Source organism: Rattus norvegicus, chromosome 8 (assembly GCF_036323735.1).
Source record: "Rattus norvegicus strain BN/NHsdMcwi chromosome 8, GRCr8, whole genome shotgun sequence".
Lineage (NCBI taxonomy): Eukaryota > Metazoa > Chordata > Mammalia > Rodentia > Muridae > Rattus > Rattus norvegicus.
This window is the reverse complement of record NC_086026.1, coordinates 56,896,007-56,918,038: the sequence shown is the minus strand read 5'-3', so window position 1 is coordinate 56,918,038 and position 22,032 is coordinate 56,896,007. Positions and strand designations below refer to the sequence as shown.

The 22,032-nt window shown below is 43.0% G+C and overlaps 1 protein-coding gene and 1 long non-coding RNA gene across 8 annotated transcripts in view; one reads left to right on the top strand and one right to left on the bottom strand.

Annotated features, from left to right (window-relative positions):
• Window positions 1–22,032, bottom strand: part of Cadm1 (cell adhesion molecule 1) — a 330,891-nt gene that overhangs the window by 157,226 nt on the left and 151,633 nt on the right. The window lies entirely within an intron of this gene.
• On the top strand, window positions 12,502–19,775 carry LOC134480044 (uncharacterized). 2 transcript variants are annotated; one of them, XR_010054155.1, is made up of 2 exons: window positions 12,502–13,294; window positions 18,177–19,775. It is a non-coding gene; the product is annotated as an uncharacterized LOC134480044 (long non-coding RNA). The 2 variants fall into 2 exon arrangements; XR_010054156.1 differs by lacking the exon at window positions 12,502–13,294 and adding an exon at window positions 13,301–15,397.

The window sequence follows — 22,032 nt, the reverse complement described above, 5'->3', positions numbered from 1 at the left end:
CACCTTCGTAAACCTCTAGAAACACACATGTCAAGAGCTGACAGAATTAATCACTGTCGTCTGCCTCATCAGGACACTCATTTCTATTGTGTGTGAAGAGCACGGGTATCTGAGGACAGTCTGTGCCATTGGGATGGTGTGGGCTAACGATATGTAAGTCCTACATACCACTGCTCATGCAGATGCTGGCACACTGTTCTACGAGTGTCAGGATGAGGCTGAGTTCATGGATTCTCCGAAAGGATCATGGGTACTCCAGGGTTGGCTCACTTGGACAGGTGTGCTTCAGAGTTCCCCTAATCTCAAATACTTTGGAGTGACATGGACTGTACCTGTTTTACAGAAGCAACCCTCAAGGTTTCTTCCTTCCTTCCTTCCTTTTTTTTTTTAAATCAAGGAACCTTAGATGAGAAAATGGCAGAAGGAAAAAGTAAAAGAATTTTTGGTCAATCTGTATTCTTTTCACTATACTGCTCTGTATGAAATTAAAATAAATGTCTGAATATTTGAAACTAAAACCGAGTGCCACAGTAGGGAAAGAACAAGTATGAATCTTAGCACAGTGGGGCCTTTGTTTCTGAACATCTGGTTAATGAGAGGCCCCATTCAGTTTTCTCATTGACTCTCCTTGCCTACTCTTGGATTCTACCCTTTTTTAAATTGTTCTGTATATTAGAAAAGGGGACACAAAGTGTGTGTGGGGGGAGTTGGAAGAATGGGGTAGATTTGGAAGGAGGTAAATATAAAGATAGTTCTCAAATAACTAACAAAACATCCTATTAAATAAAATTAAAATGAGAATGTTTCATATATACATATGAAACAAAACAAGAAGTTGGGAAATACTAGATTTCTGTTCTAGCTTGATGTATATATTCACAATGTAATCCTTTACAAAGATTAGTAGATCTCACCGACAGAATGAGAAGCTCTGTCACTTCAGTTGTGCAGCTAAAAATAAGTCTGGGAGTTGCTCTTCCAACTTCTGAGCGAAGCACAGCATCAGGGAGCATTTACACGGCATCTCACGGAAAACAGAACCAGTGAATTGAAGAAAGTCTATCTGCTTGACGTGTACTCTGTCAGTTATTCCTAGTAACCATTCATTAAATACTCTGTAGATGCTTGAATGTTTAAAAGCTTCACACACACCCTCTGCCTCATTTCTTTCATCCTTATACGTTTTAAGCAACCTGTCTTATAGTAACATCAGCACCATTTTCCAGAGGGGGAGAATGAGGGATGGAAAATCATTTTGTTCACTAATACAGCCGCAAAGACACTGTAAAGCCAAGTGTGCTTAACCCTCACTGACTCCACAGACAAATTTCCTAATTCCTTCCTCTTTTCAAGTGGTTCCTGGGGCCAGCAGCTCTGCTTTGTGCCTGGAGGTATCTCTTAGATGTTCTCTAGTTCCTTAGCATCCCGTGAATTAGAGGCTGCATAATCTGCACTTGGTGCCTGTATTTGCAGATGTGCTATGGACGCTGTCCCTTGGAAATACAAATTCATCCCTTACAATTGCTAAGTGCCTAGCTTGCCTATGTGCTGTTCAACTATCCACTATCCGCGAGCACAGATCTTTCCCAGAACACCCAGACTGCTTGCACTTGCTTTTCCTCTTCCATGAAGCCACACTCCTCCTTTCTTAGTAAAATGTGCCTTTTCCAAATCTATGGAGGCTCCGTCCGAGATCGGCATGCCTGGGCTCACTAACGTTCCTTCCCAAAGCCACTCTGCCCTTATTCTTCAGGCCGTGCATCGTCCCAAGCAGAATTATCCTTTCTTCATTTTTCACCCTCCTTGGAGTTCTCACAGTTTCTACCACTGTCCTTTATATAAACTGAGACCCACAAATGTTGTTGAATTAACACACCACGGAGTGGTGATAACGATGCCAGATTGATAATGGTTTATTAAAAATCCACTTCTCGGGGAACTTAGATAAAAATGTTATGAGAGGGTCACACTGCTGCTTCTGGTCATAAATCATCCGAGATGACCAGAAAAAAAACAATTACCAGGTCTGCACTGAAGTGGAATTTCAGTTCTGTTCTAAGAGATTGGGAAGCTAAGCACAAAGCTGCAGCCTACAGTCGGCCTAGAGTACAGTGTGATAGCTTGGGTTATAAAATACCAGTCTGCAGCTCGGGCTTTCCTCAGGAAGTGAATGAATGAATGAACTGGGGCAAAGCTCACACTTTTACAAATGCTCAGGGGGGAATAATGCGACCAGCATCATCAATGCTAGGGTGTACAACAGTATGACCTGCTAGACACTATCGTAAGCACTTTGTGTAGATTATTAGCTCCTTGAGTAATTACAAAACGTGGCCAAGTAGGGACCGCTATCAACTGTACTTTATAGATGAGAAGATTAAATGGCAGAAAGGTATAAGAACTAGGCCCAAGGTAACTCGAACATCTAGGAAGCAACAGAGCTGAGTTGCAATATGACTGAGGACCCTCACCCTCTGCCCAACCTCATGCTCATGTCTCTAAGTTTGGAGACTCTGTCATTTGGAAAAGAACAGAAAGAGTCACTGCCATCTACATCAAGCCAATGTCCCTGTTGTTACTGTTTCTCTGAGAAGATTCTAGTTCCTTGAGCCCAACATGTACTCGAGTATCGTAATCTCTTAGGCCTGTGATGGCTCCCCTGATCAATGGAGAACCCAGGCTGTGGACAAGCCATTGCCTGTGCTTGCTCAGTGCCCTAGTCTGGTACTCGTCATGGCTCAAGTCCCCTGAAGTACAGGGTGACTGTGTCACACACTGCTTCCTCTCCAAATATCCAAGCATTGCTCCTGTATGTAAAGAATGTGAAGGAGAAGACTGTGCATGCTTCACGTGTCGCACACAAGACCCCGTATTATACCTTCTACGTTAGGGATCTCGGTTCCAGCTTCCAAGTATCTAAGGATGTTGTAATGTTAAAATGCAAGCAAATTGGACCCGTTTTCAAAGTGCCTTTCTCATACTTGCTCCAGAGAGGCCACGCCAGCCCTCTGCCTCTTCAGTAACCTTACCAGAGAATTCAAATTTTCATTTTAGCATATGCTCCATTATCCAATGATATATGACCATGCACACAGCTATGTAATAGCAAAGCATAAACAATAAAGGGAAGGCTATCAACTCCAAAGTCTAGCTTACCAGAGCTCAGACATGAGCCCTCTTCAATCCGCTACCCTAGCACGTCCAAGTGAGATTCATAATATTTTAGTTACAAAGAGGTAGTAGATAAAGTATTGATCCTTCTGTGCACTCTAAATTGTATTCTTGTTTCCAATAAGATGCTGAAGTGCCGGGATCACATTTAGAATCAGTCTCTTCACCACGTCTGCTCTGCCATCCCAGGCCAGCACCTCTCAGTACAAGTCAGGCTTCCAAACTACAGAGCCGCTGAAGAGCTGCCAAACCGCCTGCTTCTGGGACACTGGTTGGTGGCATCTCTGGTTCCTCTCAAGCCACCCCAGTAAAGGCTTTGCTCCTCGATGACTAAAAAATGTTCTTGACTAAATGAGTAAGAATCAAACTTGCACATGCCTAACTAACATGCTCCCTTAATGAAAACGCACAGGAAGGGGGCTGAGGAGGCCAACGGAGCTGGTTTCTGTTTTTATGGTGTCTGGGCCATTGTTCCTATGAGGACTCAAAACCTCTTTTATGTCCATTCCTTTGACGATGTTTTTAGGAACATTCGCGGAGATAGTCAGGATTGGCAATACTAAAGAGAATTTTTAATGATAAGGCTTGAAATGTTTTAGGGGAGTTGTAGAAAAGTTATACTGCAATGCATGTCGGATAATGAGACCTATTTAAAATAAAATTTCCCCAGTCTGTGATTCAAGTCGCCAAACATATAAATCTGCCTACACAAATGGAAGAAAATATTGATATATACCCTATTATATGTAGCATATTTCAAAAATATTTCTAATGAGACTCCATGCTTACTCAAGGCTGGAAAGAAAGGGAAGAGAGACACAGAGAGGGACACAGCTCTCAGACAGCCTGATGGACATATTTTGAATAATTTTTAATAGTTACTTTGTTCTGAAGGTGGTGAGGGTGGTTCAGTCAGCAGTTGGTGACTTGAGGATATGCAGGAGACCCTGCGTTCACTCTCTGCCCTGACACAAAGGGGAGTTTTAATTTTAAAGAAATTGAAATAAAAAAAACCCACTAAAGATCAAAACATTAAGGATTAAAAATCTCTTAGGTAAGATACATGATCAATTCGCTCACTTGACAAATATTACTCCATGCTTTCTTTTGGCCAAAACTAGGTATACAGTATTCTGATTAAATTAAATGGCCCCCTACTGTGCTATAATGAAGCAAAAATGAATAAAACTTAGTAAATGATCAATAATGACAACTAACTCCCTTTAATTAATACAGTTGGAAAGATTTAAAGAGGAGACTCTTCCACCTGCAGCAAATTAGAGCTCAGTGGACTCGGAGTCAAGGCACAGGGTGAGCTCTGTGGGCTCTGCTCCCCGGGAGGACTCAAGAAACGGCAGGCTCGGCTGTGCGCACGAGGTCTCAGAGAACCAGAACGCCCTTTGTTTTGCAATCTTCAGTTTGAGTGAGATAAAGTTTATAAAGAAGTGCTGTGCTTCGGCTCAGGAGATAAAACATTAATCGAACTGTTGACCCAGATAGAAGACGCAAAATTATAAATTTGTCACAAGGAACCCTGATGGGAGCAGAGAGCCTGGGAGGCTCACAGTACTTGCTAATGGCAGACTGGCGTAACTGTGCGTTTAAAAATGGTGTGTGTGGGAAAAATAATAAAAGGATCCTGTCCCCACTTTTTATATTTTTAAACAGCAAATACGGAGTACAATATCTCCTTTGAATTCTGGAGTTCAAGTCTAAGCTGGGCTGAATGACTGTCAACTCTCATATAGGTAATTTTCGTCTGATGGCACTGCCGAGTTCCCAATATGAACTTAGTGAGTGGGGTTGCACATTATTATACAAACTGGATCAGAAGACAATTTACTTCATTCTTGTCCACAGCAATGCTCTAACATCTGATCCGGCATTCTAAGTTGAAACTTCATAAATTCCTTTAAAAACTGCATAACTGCTATATATGATTCCCAGTTATACCATCTATAAAAAAATGAATTATGCTAGCTATTTGTCACAACTGTCACTGAAGAATAAGGCACAACGGAAAAGGTTTCAACTTACCTTAAGAATTGTGACTGCATTAAAATAGCTTTGTGGGCACTGCTCTGCCATCAGACTGTAACAGGAGATTAACATTTTTGCGTTTTTTCTTTTCTTTTTTTTTAAAGAAATCAGATGAAAATAATCAGAGAACCTAGGAGGAAATTCCATTCTGAGAAATCCAAGAGCTGCATGTGTACAGTGGCCTGAATCCGTGCTAAGTAACACACAACATAGCATCCTGCTTCTGAGAGAAACCAGGAAGTCTCAAAATTGACTGTGGCCTGAAATCAAAGATGCAGGAAGATAGAGATTCTGGGTGGGCAGCTGATCAGAGAGGACAGGATAAGCCCTCGCCAGTCTCAAGGTCTCCAGAGCCAAGGCCTGCTCCATGCACCCACGCCTTCCAGAAACAGCCATGGTATAGTACAGGCTCTCAGTGCCGAGACACCGCCTCAGCTTCATTTACCAGAACCCCACTCATCACCGGCAGCCAGTACTGCCACCTGTCTCCTGAAACCTTTCTGATTTCCCTGAGCCCCAGTTATTTTTCTCCAACTGATGGGTCCCTTTTTGAAGACATCACTCACATTACATACCTTTATGTGTACTTGATTTTCTCGTTCTGTGATAAAATACCTAACAGAAGCCACTGAAGGAGGAATGACTTCCTCATCACACAGACTGAAGGAAGGAAGGGAGTCCAGCACTACAGAAGGAAGCGTGGATTGACTGGCCCCACTCTACTCACAGTCAGAGGCGGGAGAGAAAGACCACGCAGTTCAGCCAGCTTCCTCCTTTTCAGTCTCCCTTTTATTCAGTGGGTTCCCAATCCATAGCATGGTGTGTTATCAATATCCATACTTTTCTTACTGGGGTAGGAGTCTTTGTAAGACCCTCAAAACCACACCCAGATGTCTCTTATTTTGAATCCACACGAAGTCAAGCTGACGCTGAATTACCATGACACCAATCACGGTCAGTGTCCACTCTTAACTCTCACACTAGAGAATACACATGCTTATGGAGCCTTGCTATGTCGAAGTTGGTAAGGACTAACAACTACATACTCTGTAAAAACTTACTACTTTCAACATACAAAACAATGTAGTTTTCGTATTTTGTTTCCAAAGTCAAAAGAAACACAGCAATTCTGCTTTAAGAATTTACCCTAAGGTAACAGTCACAAAGACATACAAAAATTTATGTACATGATGTTCTTTATGGCAATAATCCTAATTATAATGATTATGGCAGTGAGAATGAAAACAATGATCTTGTATTGTGTCCTCTGTTTAAGTACCGTGAAAGCAACTTTTCTTCATTAGCTCATTTCACTCCAACTTTCAGCAGCCATGAGAGGGCTTACCAGATCAGCCCAGGGGCGCTAAGGTTATGCCCAAGGTCATACAACTAAAAAAAAAATGGAGCTGGAATATAAACCCAAAGAAGTCTGACCCCCATCTTATGTTCTTACCCATATGAGCTTGCCATGTGCCAAATTGTTATGCTAAATACCTTACATAGCCATCCACATGCATCTGTCACACTAGTTGCACGGGGCAAGCCATTATCATCCCGTTTTGCAAATAGGGAATCTGGGACACAAAGGTTAAGAAACTTACCAAAGATCTCATTGGTAAGAAGTGGTGGAGCTTGAATTTAAACCTAGGCAGTCTGGCTAATTTATACCATCTTTTTCCTATTTATAAGAGCAAATGACTAGAAATGACCTAAATATTCAGAGACAGGTTTAAATATATTTATGAATGTCTGAACGCAGAGGCAAAATGTAAAGGGCAAAAGCTGGGTACTGTCAGCATCTCCACTTCTCCAAATGATGCTGTCAGATTATGCACATCATTTATCCTTTATTTCTATATATAAAGTTCAAGTCTGTATCATATATATTCTAGAAGATAGCATACGATAACAGAGAAAGCACACAGCAAGATAACCACCAGACCTACGTCTAAGACCCAGCCTGACATTTATTACCTGTGAGATTTGGAGTGAGCTCCTAACTCCTCCGAGTCTTCTCCCTAATAGAGAACTAGCTTCTTTCCACTACTCTTCCATTTATCTCAACACAGCTAGAGCAGACACTAAAACATGGTAATTACTACATTTGTGCTTAATAAGAATTTAATAACGAGAGCTGGAGTTAGATCAGTGGTTAAGAGCACTCGGGGTTGTTGCAGAGGATCTGAGTTCAATTCCTGGCCTCCACACTGAGGTTCACAACCATCTGAAAAAGTCTAGTTGCAAAGGATCTGATGTCCGCCTTTGGCCTCTGTTAACACCAGGAACGCATGTGGTGCATATTTACATGCATACAGGAGAACACTCATAGGCATAAAATCTTTTTACAAATTTGAATAGAATAAAAAGTACCAATGGAATCTTGACAAATCCAGAGACCTCCTAATACTCATTGGCTTCCAAACTCACCTGCCAAGCTCACTTCGTGATCTCCCTTCTGCAATCTGACTCAAAACGTGAAAAGCCCACACATTCAGGCTTGGGGACTAGGAGGGTCGCGTGGTTTCTGGTTATCTCTTCTTATTTACCAGCAGTCCTCTCAAGCTCTTCAGCCCCCATTACAAGAGTACAATGATCACCATTACGCTGGCCACTTCCAGCCCAAACCAACAGTGGTTGCTGGGTATTTATCTTTTAATTGTCATTTTGCTAAGTCAGGTCAGTCAAGATTTCATTATTAGTCATCATAACATTTCTTCAAATATTCTGATTCTCCATATTCAGTTGGCCACTAAAACTTCTTTTTCAGTGTTGCTGAGTGTGTCTACCAGGGATAACATCTCCACAGAGAGGGGCCACCATCTCCAATATTTCACCCATTGCAGACATCACTAATGAATCACAGAGCATCTTCCTTATCTCCCGTCTGAAAGGAACACAGACACAATTGTATGATCCTCCTATCATACCATTTCTGTGAGCCTGAGACACTATTGGGGAGTTGGGATTTGAGGCAACACCTATTGTTCTCCCAAGACTACTATTGACTGGCTAACAAAAACCATTGCTCACACTACTAGTCTACTACAACAACACTCCTGCCTGACAACTCTGATACAGGTATCCCTCTTCCGCCTGGCTTCTGACCTACCTCTCAGTCATCCTCAGTGACTCCCCACTACCCCACTACCTGTCTATAGAAAAAAGAAGAATGTACTCTCCTCTGTCAGCTGCCCCAGATGTTCTACAGTCTGGTCCAAATCCTCCTTTCCAAGCCTAGCGCTCACAATCCTCCATCAGAACTTTTTAACATCATCCATTTTGTAATTCTTTCATCAAACAAAATCTTGGACAGAATCCCGGTTAAGTCACTGACAGAAGCAGCAGTGTGGGCTCCAGCAGGCTTAGGCAAACAGCATGAGCTCACCTGGCTTTCTCAGCGGGCTGAGCCTCTTCCGCAGAGCCCCCACGAAGGCCTGCTCCTGTGCTGACCAGGAACACAAGAAGCGGCATCAAGACTCTTACTCAACACTGGTTTATGAGTTCCTCTGTGACTACAAAATAAACCAAGGGCAGAACTAATCAAAAGAGCCCAAACACTTAAAACCCGAGTCCAGCAACACACACGAGTGTACCCCTCCTCATACATAAATTTAACATGATTTTCTTCTGCTCTGAAAATGTCAGGGCTCAGCAAGGGACAGGACAAGGTTAAGAGAGGCTGACAGAAAGAATTGGATGGGGTTGAAAGCTGAAGCCCTGTAAGTTTATCTACACAAGCAGCACAAGTTCTCCTGGCACATCCCCAGCTCAGTCCGTTGCCCTCCAGCTGCATAATAGCAATAATTTTTTTAAACACCCTCATTCTGTCCGACCACATCTCATAATGTGTAAAGCCCAGCTGGATTGCGTGTAGGATTTTGTCAAGCTGTCTTTAATCTTTAGCTTGACTTCCACTCCTAACCACTGGGCTGGCAAGTACTTAACTTGCTGATGTTTACATGCTGCTTGTTCTATTAGTGGTCTTCCCAGAAGCACTTTGGGCTGACAGAGGCTAGTGGCAGGGGTCCCACTTGTCAGGGCTAAACTTCAGTGTTCTTTCCCCTATCAAGGACTTTCTTGTTTCTCCCCTGAGGTGTTCAAACATTTCTTCACTCTATTTTTTGTTGGTGGTTCAACTTGATTTCTGAGACACTGAATTAAAAAAAAATACATGCATCTAACTGATTTCCTGAAACTATAGTAAACTGAAGACACTTTCTCCGTTGGATTTTGGAAGTGTCCATTCTTTTGAGCTTAATGCAATGACTGAGGGTCGCTGTGACTCCCTGGGAATCACGAGCCCTCGTGGAGCCTTCTGGGTAAATCCTATTCTCTCTCCAAGTTCCTTGTCTCAGAGATCTTCTTCAGTTTGCTTTCAGACCAGGGAAGACAGCAGATGCAGGCATCTTTCAAATGTCCACTTTGGTTATACCTCCTTCTGGTTCTAAATTGACTCCCTTTGCTACCCTTTACATGGTTTGCCTTAAAAGACAATGCTTAGGAAGTGACAAAGAAGGAGAGTAAGCAAACTAAGCCTGGAGGGCTTCAGGAACCACAAAGGAAAGACATTTCAAAAGCCTTGTATGGTGCATCCCTGGGCTGGACAGTGTTTCTTTTGGACCTCAATGTGTCCTTGGCTTTTAAATGAAAGTTGCCAGGAAAAGGTTTCTGTTGGGTAAAAGGCTCACAAGCCATCAGTTCCCTAGATTCCATCATGGCTTTATAAGGATTTGCCTCGTGGTCCATCCCTAGGTTTTGTCTAGTTTGTTGCTAAATTGTTTCTCTTTAGAATCCTGACCATTTTCAGCAACAAAGGTCCGCTAACCGCTTAAAGCATAGCCTTGTACCTCACTAGCCTATGGACCATCCTACTTTAATAAGAACACTAGAACACTAGAAACATGAAGAGAGGAAACAAGGTGGAGGCTATCAGACAAAATTAGTACACAAACACACATTAGTAATGCAATACTGAGAAGGATTGAAAATAGAGGTTAATAAAACGCTCAGCATCGCCAGTACACCGCTGGAGAGACTATGATAAAGGCTCTGCCTTCCTCTGCATCCCCAGGTCGAAGGTCAAGAGAGGACCACAGTAACTGAGGCTTCCAGGTCCAAGGACACATGCTCGGCTGCTGTTTGGCCTCTGACTCTCCTCACTCTGCACTGTACTCACTCATTCAGTAATATGATGAGGCTAACGTGAAGCACAGAGCAGGTGTGTGCAATATGTTGTTTTCATCTCCCCACTTGGAGTTATTAGCACCTCCCATCACTCACCCTGGCAGGCTCGTCTGAATATTAGCATCACACACACGCTGCATCCTCGAGAAAGGCGGCTACTGCAGACTCTGCTGGTGAACTATTAGATAATAGACCATTTATTTCATGTCATTATAAAAATAAGCTTTACTTCTGGTTCTTTAAAAGGCTAATTGGGGGCTGCAGAGATGACTCGGTGTTTGAGAACACTAGCTGTTCTTCCAGAGTAGCCAGGTCCAATTCCCACCACTCACAGAGTGGCTCACAATTGCCCTTAGCTCCTAGGGACCCAACACCTTCTTCTGACTTCCTAGGGCACTATGCACACACATGCAGCAAAACACTGATACATATCAGATAAAAATTTAAAGACCAGTTATTCCATTTTTCTTTTAAAAATACTTATTGATGTATTCTTTTGTGTATATGTGCATGTACACTAGCATACAGATGTACACTGTGTACAGGCAGGCACCCATGCAGGCCAGAAGAAGGTGTCAGATTTCCCCCAAACTGGGTTACAAGCAACTGTGAATGGTGGATATGGGAAATGAACCTGGGTCCTTTTCAAGAGCAGCAAATGGCCTTAATCACGTAGCCTTCTCTCCAGTCTCCCAACTTCCCCTTTTCACATACAAAAAAAGTTCTCCTGACAGGAAAACATGAAGGGGCCTTTTGTTTTTGTTTTTTTTTTTTCCACTGTGATGATTCTGGTAGATTGCTTAGTAAAATGGTATATTTACTCAACTATATAAAAACATGGGTGTTAGTGTACTTAAAAACAATCATGCTACTGGCATAAGAAATCTTTTAATACCCCGCTTTGCTGCTGTGTTACAAGTTTCACAGCTCAATTATGTGCTTGCAAAAGAGGCTTCTGAGTCACAATGTCAACTGTATATTAAGACTCAGCTTTAAACAAATGTATGGTCTGCAATCCATACATTTGCTTGACAAAGTGGAGTGGGAGAAACTAAGGTGGATACAGACGCACTGCCTCCTCTTGTATGAGCCTCAATATTCTGAGGGAGTCCGTTGAGAGTGCATTTGGAAGGCCAGATCCTTCATTTTGGGAAGTTAATTACATATTATTAAGTTCCACCTCTCATGGGAAATCAGCTTGAACACAGGGACTGTGCCTGAGGATGGAGAAGGCAAACCACACGGAGATGTGTTTGTTCACAGTGAGGTAGCTTTGTGCCGAGGCTGTAGGTCTGTATTAATGGTATTTCCAGATGAACTACAGAAGGACTGTGAGAAGTTTTCTAAGTTTGCTAATAAAGATGGTAAATTACTGGGCTGAAATCTGTCATTTGTTAATCAAATTTAATAGTAATTTCTTCCTGCAGACACATGCCGAAGACAAATTATCAATTTCTGTACATCATAATTAGTTCAGAGGCAGAGTCCAATTCTCCTAAAGATTAGCTGTGCGGAGTTTAAATGAAAGGCACTCTGTTGCCTCCCAGAGTGGAAGAAACCTCAGCCCTCACTGAAGTCCTCGAGACCTTGGGTTATGACCACTGATGACTTGCAGTAATAATTCAAAATGTTTCGACTTTGCGCCATGCACCGATGCCAATTTTCACTTAGCGCACACGGGCACGAGACTAGGCGTAGGCCAAGCACACATCGTCCTCGTCTGCCGTGTTCCCTGTGTGGGTGGCTTTGCTGCCTCTGAGACACGGACCCTTTCCAATCTTTAATTTTCTTTAAGAGTGGATAAGTGCCGTGAGCAAAACTGCACACCACTGCACTTGGGGTGCTTATTTAAAAAGAAATAAAACCTGATTAATTTCAAGTGCTTCACAATTAAAAATATATGACAGCAGGGTCATCTGGGCGATTTAACTACACCGAGAACGGTCACAGGCCTGGAAAGTTAGTGATACCTTGAGCTAGACTTGGTACATGTATTTATTGTCACTGGTAGCATATTAGATTATTAAAAGGGACATGCTAATGTGACATTTTACTATTACAAAGGAAACTCAGTACTAAAATTAGGACATAAATCAGGCAGATTGAAAAGAAAATTATACAAATTCTAGGTTTAGAAATATAAAATTAAAAGAGTTAGCCCCAAAAGCCACAAACTCAGGGCTAAGCCCTGCCGCCAGGAATAGCAGGCCATAAAGATAAAGAAAAGGAATGCAGGATCCAGCTCAGGCTATCGAGGACTGACCCATAAACCATCCAAAGACGTCCCCCCAGCTTACTCAGAGTCATACTTTAACCAGATGTCCTCCAGACCCTGATAAGCCCCTACTTGTGCTTTTCAGCCATTGTGTCCTGCAGAGAGCACTCCAAGAAACCGGGCAGCCCAAGCCTAACCAGAGGTGTTTCAAATACAAATGCTCCATCAGTTTTGACAAACGTTTAAAAATAATGAGGACCTGAAGACCCTACCCTTCTCCTGATTTAGTAGCTCTGTTCCAGGAACCAGGGGGCCATAAAACCTTCTGGCGTCCCCTTATCTCCTGGAGCCATAAAACAATCTTGTAACTTGTGGTACATTCCCCTTTGACATACCCCATCCCCTGGTGCTCACAGCCTCTGCCTTTAAATACTCTTTTTCCCAGCCTCTCGGGGCCGACACCTCTGTCTCCTGCGCGGGATACGTGTCGGCCCGGAGATCTCTGTAATAGGTCTCCGTAATAAACCTCGCCTTTGTTTATTATATCCAAAATGGTCTCTCTGTGTCTGGGGTCTGCGATTTCCCAAGACTTGAGTAAGGGTCTCTTTGCGTGGGATCTTTCATAATAATGGGGGCTCGTCCGGGATCTGCGCGACTACCCCAGACTCCGAAGACCCCTTGGAGGTGAGTTGGATGTTTGTCTGAGTGTTTCTGTGTGAGCGGCGCCGCATTCGTCAGTCTGTGTCTGTCTCTGTTTTGGTTCCACCGTGTGTGTATATATGTGTGTCTTAGTACTGGTCAGTGTTAAGAGGGCAGATGGGTATTCCTGCCCTGTGGTAAGAGGGCAGATGGGTATTCCTGCCCTGTGGTAAGAGGGTGGATGTGTATTCCTGCCCTGTAGGAGAGTGGATGTGTATCCCCACTCAGTGCAGCTGCCTTTGTGGTCCGTGAGGACCCCCTGGCTGCGGAAGGGGGGACGCCCCGGGCCCGCAAGGCTGCAGCCCCTGGAAGACGTTCCACGGGCGGAGAACAGTCGGGAGAGCCCGGCTATGGACAGTCAGGAGGACCTGACTCTGGTTTTCTGGAACAAAGGAGATGGAATGCTCCTTTTACCTAGGCGGGAGTGGACGAGGAATCCCACTCCGTCAGAGGTCGAGTTCGGCTGCCTATTTAAATATAGGCACGGACAAGTGTGCTTAGTCGTTAGGACAAGAGGACACTCTGGAATCCTGTTGGGAGGTGGAATCAGATGGTCCATCTCATCCCAAAAGCAGCTAAGGTTAAGCTGCAGTTTGGGCCACGTACTGAAGGTACCAGGCATCTGTGAAAGTTGGTTATAAGATGCTTTGTCTTGATATTGTTTGTCTGGCTTGTTTTCTGTGGTATTGTCGAGTGTCTTTTTGGCTTTTGTTTCGTTTTTGAATTTTGGACTGACGACTGTGTTTGAATTTGGACTGACGACTGTGTTTAAAATCTTGGACTGATGACTGTGTTTGAAATCATGAAACTGTTTGCTTTGTTCGTCATAGAGTTTTACTTGGTCCTCTTGGTGCTTAAGTTAAGAGTTAAAAATAATTTGCTTGAGAAAAATTGTTTTCTGCCAAGGAGTTTTGTCTTTCTCTCCTGAGCCTCCTCCCCAAGGAGAGAGGCCCCTCCCTTTACTCCCCTTGATCAGCCTAGCTGCTGTTAACAGTTGTGTAAACAGACATTAACAAAAACCTTGAGGACAAAACTGCTCGTAAATAAAAAAGTTCCCCAGATTAGGCCTCCGGTATGAAACAAGTATAGTGAGTAAGAAACTTAATTTTATGGACCCCGCTCTAGTGTCGGTGTTTTGGTTGATAGCCAACGTTAATTTTTTAAAACATAGTGTTTTATCTGTGCTTGTGCTCGCAACACACAGTAGGGGGGAGCGAAATTAGCTGCGGAGCTGCTACAGCGAGCATGGGGACTTCTCAAGTCTCTCCCAATTTTTCTGGCTCTTCAGGAGCTGTTTAAAAGAAAAAGGCTTAAGGTAAAAAGAAACACTATAAAAAGATTTCTTAGTGAATTACTACACCTTGGTTTGCGATCTCTGGGAATCTCATGGTAGACAGCTGAGATAAGCTGGAAAAGGATTTAAATTTTGCTTAGAAACAAAGAATCTTAAAGGTGGAGTTTCAGCCGGTATGACACTTAGTGCATAGCTGCCTAAAAGATCAGAAATGCTGTCAACAGGCTATAAAAAAGGGACAGGCTGTGTTAAAAATGCTACATAAAGAATAATCTAAAAAGGCTGAGAGTGAGGTGGGAGAGGACTCTAAGAAAAACAAGAACAAGAAAGGAATTTCTGCTTTTAGTGACCAGACCTTCAACTCTTGCTCACAGAAAGAGGGTGCTCATTAAGAGAAGTTCTTTAAGGAGCCTGCCTTATCTGCTGGCCCTATTCCAAGAGAGGAGCCAGTCTCCAGCATTAAATTACTTTTCTCACTGGTCATCATTAGCATGGAGAATGCCTTTGATCCTATCCCCACAGCAGCCAGTTCCTGCCCCTGTGGTAGAAATGTCCCAGGTTGGGGGGCAGAGAAGCCCCTAAAATAGTTTCAAAGAATCTACAACAAACTGTAAAGAACTTTGTTTTGTTTTGCCAGTTTGAATTTAGAATTCAGGCTTTGGCTGTGGCCGAGGTCAGGATTAATGTTTTCGTTTCCATGGGCCCTTAGCCCACTGAGACAGTTTGGTAAAGGACTACTACTACAGTCCTGATATTCAGAGACATGGAGAGAGCTATAGTTTTTTTTATTAAAGGTTGGTACTATAGTATTAACAATCTCTTTATTAGATATAAGAGACAAGAAGCCCCAGGTGAACTGGTTACAATTCTTTTGTCAGCTGCTTAGTATCTAACACTCAGGTTCTATCGTCTCTCCATCCTTTTATTATTAGTTGTTACTGAAAGCCTAGTGCCATTTAGAGGATGGGTCTCTTGAGTGATAAAGCCACTGAGCTGGCACTAAAGGAAGGTACTCCTTAAGGGAAAATCTAAGTCCAGAGAGACAACCGGTAACAGATAGACTGCCCCTCTGCTCACTTTTCTGTTTCACAGACACAAGGTCTTTTTGTCCCAAGAAAGCCTCCTGGCTTAGCTGTGTGACTAAATGCTATTTGCCCTCTTCAGTGGACCTCTATTCTCAAGATTCTCTTGTTTTCTCACCATCCCATTTGAGATGCTTGTTAGTAACTGTTACAGGTCTTCTTTACCACCGAGGAAAGACAAAATCCTACTAGAGGCCAGAAAAAGTGTTCCAGAGATGGATGGAAGGCCCTCACTTCTGCCTGCTCTTTTCAGACGCCTAAAGGTAGGGAGTGCCAGGTCTGCCGCCAGGCTCCAAGGGTGGGTCTCTGAGGGGCTAAAAAATGCCCCACCAATCTGGCTAAGATAAAGAAAGGATATGAAGAAAAAGTTACAAAAATTTAAAGGGTTAAGTTAAGTTGCTGAGAGTTAGTACAAGTTACAGAGAAAGAGGTAAAAAGAACAGAAAGCTAAAAAAAAAAAAGAGACAAAAAGAAGAGGAAGTTAGAGAGATAAAGAGAGATAAAAGACGAGAGAGGAACATATACTGGCCACAGTAGTTAGGGAACCTAGGAAGATAGTACCTGACAACAGAAGAGAATTCCTGGCTAAAGATCAGTGTGCCTAATACAAAGAAAAAGGACACTGGGTCAGAGACTGCCCAAGAAAGAACAAGAGGGGACACTGGAGAGCCTCTTGGTGCTGGCTATACACAGAGATAGAAGGGAAGCCCGCCCAGTTGTTTTGTGGATACAGGGACCCAATGCTCTGTGCTCCTATGCCCCCCTGTGGGCCAATATCCAAAGACCTTGAGTGCAAGGAGCTACTGACAACGAACAATACTTATGGACTGCCCGAAGAACAGTGGACCTTGGCGTGGGCCGGGTAACCCACTAGTTCATAGTCATCCCTGACTGCCCCCATCCCTTGCTCATGAGAAAATTGCTCTCCAAATTGGCTTGCGTGGGCTAAAATGGCTGGATGAGGCCATGTGTATACATATCTATAGACTGTGTATGTGGAGCTTAAGACCTGTCTCAGTACACCAGTAACTGATGCTGGGAGTTGAATGGCTTAGTGCTTTTCTGCCTGAAACACACCGTTCCTGCCAGCCGGGCACTAACAATTATCACCCAATCCAGGACTTAAACTGTGATAGAGTGGCTGATAGAGTGTCCCTAAAGATGGGACCACTGGTCAGCTGCCATGGACTAGATTCTCCACCGGTTGGGGACAATCTGGTCACCTTGCTGCCCAATCCGGACCTGGAGCCACCACAGCACGAGTGTCAAACACTGACAGAAGCACATGGGTGGAGGAAAGACCTCTGCGACTGGCTGATTGACCCCTGCTGAAAGCCGAGGACCTTGTCCACAGACGGGAACAGTTCTCTTCATGAATGAAGGTCAGAGACAAGTGGGTGCTGCCATGGTGGACAACACAATGTCATCTAGAATGGCTGAACCCCAACCCCCCCAGCACATCAGCGCCACAGATGTCTTTGCCATCTCTTAGATGCCCTGATGAAGCCAACAACTGTGAGTACTATTCATTGCTTAGGATATCAGGAGGAAAGAGATTCAGTGACATGGGACAGTAACAAAACAGATAAAGTGGCTCGAGAAATGGTTATACAGGAGCCTATCCTGGTTACAGGCCTACAAGAGACAGCCACTGGGAACTGAGATTGGACTAAGGGATGGCCTCACTTAGAATGTACAACAGAAGAAAAGGCCCAAGTTGTTTAAAAGATAAAAGGACAATGACACACTTGGGGAGAAAGCTATACCCCCCAAAGAACAAACAAAAGACTCACTTTGCCAAATTAAGAAATGGACTCATTTAAGAGATAAAAAGTTTGTCCAAATAGTTAAAATATATATAATAGACTTTAAGATTTTAGCCAAGAGAGACAGTAAAAAGTATAAGATATGTCAATAAGTAAATGCTTAACAAGCAAACAGGGCAAAGAGACCTAGAGAGTTTAGTGAAAAGTCGAAGTGAACTTCACTGAGATAAAACCAGAAAAATATAATCACAAGTATCTCCTAGTGCTTGTAGATACTTTTTCAGGAATAGATAGAAGCTTTCCTCACCAAACGAGAGACGGCCTCTACAATCATCAAGAAGATACTAGAAGAAATCTTCCCCAGGTCTGGAATGCCCAAGGTAATCTGGTCAGACAACGGCCCTACTTTCGTTGCCAAGGTAAGCCAGGGTGTGGCCAAGTATTTAGAGGTCGATTAGAAATTACATTATATTTACAGACCTCAAAGTTCAGGACAGGTAGAGTAAATAAATAGAACTCTAAAAGAGACCCTAAACAAATTGACCATGGAGACTGGCACAGACTGGGTGACACTCCTTCCCTCTTGCTCTCTTCAGAGCAAGAAATACCCCTTCCAGATTCCGCCTTACCCCCTTTGAGATCTTATATGGGGCCTCAGCTCCCCTGACTGTATTAGATGATGTTACTGAACCAACATGTCATAGTAATAATGATTTGTGTGCCAGGCTAAAAGACCTACAGGTGATACAGAAAGAAATCTGCTCACAGCTGACAGCAGCCTATGCCCCGGAGACCCCTGAGACATCCCATCAGTTCCAGGTCGGAAGCAGCTACACTGAGCCCAGACACTCGATCCTCGCTGGAAAGGACCATACCTGGTGCTGCTGACCACCCTGACAGCCGTCAATTCTCAGCCCTCACCAGCCGTGTACTAGCTGTTAGGGCTGAGAGCTGGGACCTAGAGAGAAATTCAGTCATGTTTGTCCTGGGTTCTATCAAGATAGGTGTGGGATAGGCTTGATTTCTATTACAAATGATGTAACATTACATATGTTAATACTCCTAACACTTCTTGGGACTGTGCCTCAGGGATCACAACCTATATAAGTTTAGAAGTTCTGAAAGACAGTCATGACCTTGGTATATAGGTTTAGATAGTGTCCAGATAAAATCCTGATGCTAAAGACTTTTTAGCTGACCTCCAAGAATACCTAACCTCCCTCTCAGAGGTAGTCCTTCAAAATAAGAAAAGATTAGACCTGATATTCCTTAAAGAAGGAGTCTGTGTGCTACACTGAAAGAATGTTGCTTCTATACAGACCATTCAGGAGTAATTAAAGACTCCATAAATAAACTTAGAAAAAGGTTAGACAAAAGACAGACAGAAAAACACATCAGAGATGGTTCGAGAGCTAGTTTAGTAGATCTCCCTAGATGACTACCCTACTCTCTGCTACAGCTGGGCCATTATTAATAATTTTCTTGGTTTTAGTCTTTGGCTCCTGCGTGACAAACAGGTTAATTGCTTTTGTTAAAAATTGAGTGGGTGCTGTGCGGTTGATGGTTGTGAGACAACAGTACCAGTCAGTTAGGACAACTGGTGAGACCAAATAAGACTTGATATCAAAATTCTAAGATTAGAATTATTTAGTAGGAGAAGACGGGAATGAAAAGAAAATTATACAAATTCTAGGTTTAGAAATATAAAATTAAAAGAGTTAGCCCCAAAAGCCACAAACTCAGGGCTAAGCCCTGCCGCCAGGAATAGCAGGCCATAAAGATAAAGAAAAGGAATGCAGGATCCAGCTCAGGCTATCGAGGACTGACCCATAAACCATCCAAAGACGTCCCCCCAGCTTACTCAGAGTCATACTTTAACCAGATGTCCTCCAGACCCTGATAAGCCCCTACTTGTGCTTTTCAGCCATTGTGTCCTGCAGAGAGCACTCCAAGAAACCGGGCAGCCCAAGCCTAACCAGAGGTGTTTCAAATACAAATGCTCCATCAGTTTTGACAAACGTTTAAAAATAATGAGGACCTGAAGACCCTACCCTTCTCCTGATTTAGTAGCTCTGTTCCAGGAACCAGGGGGCCATAAAACCTTCTGGCGTCCCCTTATCTCCTGGAGCCATAAAACAATCTTGTAACTTGTGGTACATTCCCCTTTGACATACCCCATCCCCTGGTGCTCACAGCCTCTGCCTTTAAATACTCTTTTTCCCAGCCTCTCGGGGCCGACACCTCTGTCTCCTGCGCGGGATACGTGTCGGCCCGGAGATCTCTGTAATAGGTCTCCGTAATAAACCTCGCCTTTGTTTATTATATCCAAAATGGTCTCTCTGTGTCTGGGGTCTGCGATTTCCCAAGACTTGAGTAAGGGTCTCTTTGCGTGGGATCTTTCAAGATATGCTTCCAGACACGCAATCAACTCTCTTCCACTCATCTTCCTCTGTATATCAAGGATGTTGTATTCAATTTCATTTTGTATTTATTTGGTAATGGTATATGTCACTCTTTTCTAAGTCCAATGTGAGTAACAAATATTTAGTTGTATACCAATAAGAACAGATTAAATCTAATGGAAATAAAGCAAGGTAATTAGGATATCAGAAAAATATACTTTAAAATCAGAACTAAAATATAAACCTATTTGTTTTTTTTTATATTCATCCAGATTACATTTCATGTGCAAGGCTGTTCTCAATAAAGCTCTCTTTATTGCACAGTGCCTATACTCATAAAATAGCAAGACTTGTCTGGGGAAAGGATCTGACAATCCGACTGATTCCTTCCCCCAAACAATGGCGAGTTTTGGGGTAGAGAAAGCTGACAACATAAAGTAAACGGCTGTCCTGAAATAATGATTAGCATTGTCAAAAGAACCTTGTATGCCTCCGCTGACTAATGCACAGTTCCGGTTCAAGCCCATATCTCAAGCCTGAAAACCACCAAATGAAATTAGCACTTTCAGATTCTGTTGGTATTTTTGCCTGGAAGGGAAAAGGAACCATTTCATACTCTCACACTGATCCAAAAAATCGCAAAAACTCGTCATCTTGCTTGCTTAAGGGGAAAGTCGTTCAACTGCCTGACATAGAGGATGGTGTCGATTCAATTCCACACCTCCTCCTCCTCCCTCTCCTCCCGACTTCATTGTTTTGGGTAAGGGCATCAGTGTGACTAACGATTCTGATTTGGTTCAGTTTGGAGGTGTCTACAGAACTTCCTGCAGGCCACTCACGCTAATAGGACTGGTGGTACTGTTACTCTTGAAGTATTTTGTCGCCTTATAGGTACCATGGCAAATGTGTGTTAGTGGTCAACAGTGAGTCATGGGATCAAGAAAAGGTGATTCAGTGTCTATTTATCACAGGAGAGGTGGGGGAAGAGGGCAGAAGAAACATGAGGGAAGGGAAGGAGCCCTAAGAAATCCTGCATGCATCCCGCCACCCTGTCAAGAGTCTATGGCTGTTGTGCTTCATATACAACAGCACATTCAAGTCAAACACACACAAACATCAAACAGATACACAGTGATTAAGAAAATAGTGAGCTAGCAATTTATTCTGTTTGTCCCATATTTTGAAAAAATTAACTAAATCTATGTAAAAATAAACAATGAATTAGATACTATATTTCATGCCTTAAGAGAACTAAGCACATTAGAAATTAGCATTTCCTTTGTCTTCAAGTCATTGAATTTATATCATTTTTCAATAGTGTTTAGCTAAAGCAAACAAAAACAAGAAAATCACATTATTCTCTCTAAGCCATATAAAAGTGATCTGGAAAGTCACGTTTAAAAATCGCTACCATGGATTAGCTTAAGACAATTATTTCACTCGCCGAATTCTTTTACAAGAAGTTAAAAAAAAAAATCAAGCTTCTTGCCTAACAAGAAAAATGAAATCCCATTAGTTGTGTCTCCAGTGTATATTAACATTCCTTTTGTTTAGAAAGGTTAATATCCCCCAAATAAAGGAGCATACAGTGCCTGTTAAAATAATTACATCATGACATTTTAGAAAGGTTGGCAGATAGACGTGGTTGCAGCACAGAAACAAACAAAAGTAAAAGCCAGTACTTTTTAAATTATCCATGAATTCACAAAATGGAAAGCGCTGGAAATTCCACCATGTTTGCGATTTCCTGCCGGCTCCTCTGGTCCCTGGTCTAGGGTCTCACTGTACTCCACCAGTATCTTTCTGTCACAGAGACTTAGGAGGCTCTGTTCCTTCATGCTCCAAATCAGATGACCTACTCTTAGAGAGAGAAGCTTCAAATCTGACAGCAAGAGAATTTCACAACAGATTGGCATGAGGAGCCGACTAAACCCAAGACTGCCGAGCCACTCGGACTCCCTCACAGGACAGATGCAGCGGCGTGACTTTCAAAAGCTCAAGCTCCTCTTTCAGCCCTAGACAGGCTGATCTGAGGGCCCAGCCTCGGTGACAGGCCGGTGGGCAATTACAGTCCCCAGATTCCTCCCTCTGGGAGTTTAGGAAAACACTTCCCACTTTATGCAAACAAACTGTGCTCCCCTGACCCTGCCGCTTGAGGCAGAAAGAAGCAATTCTCCAC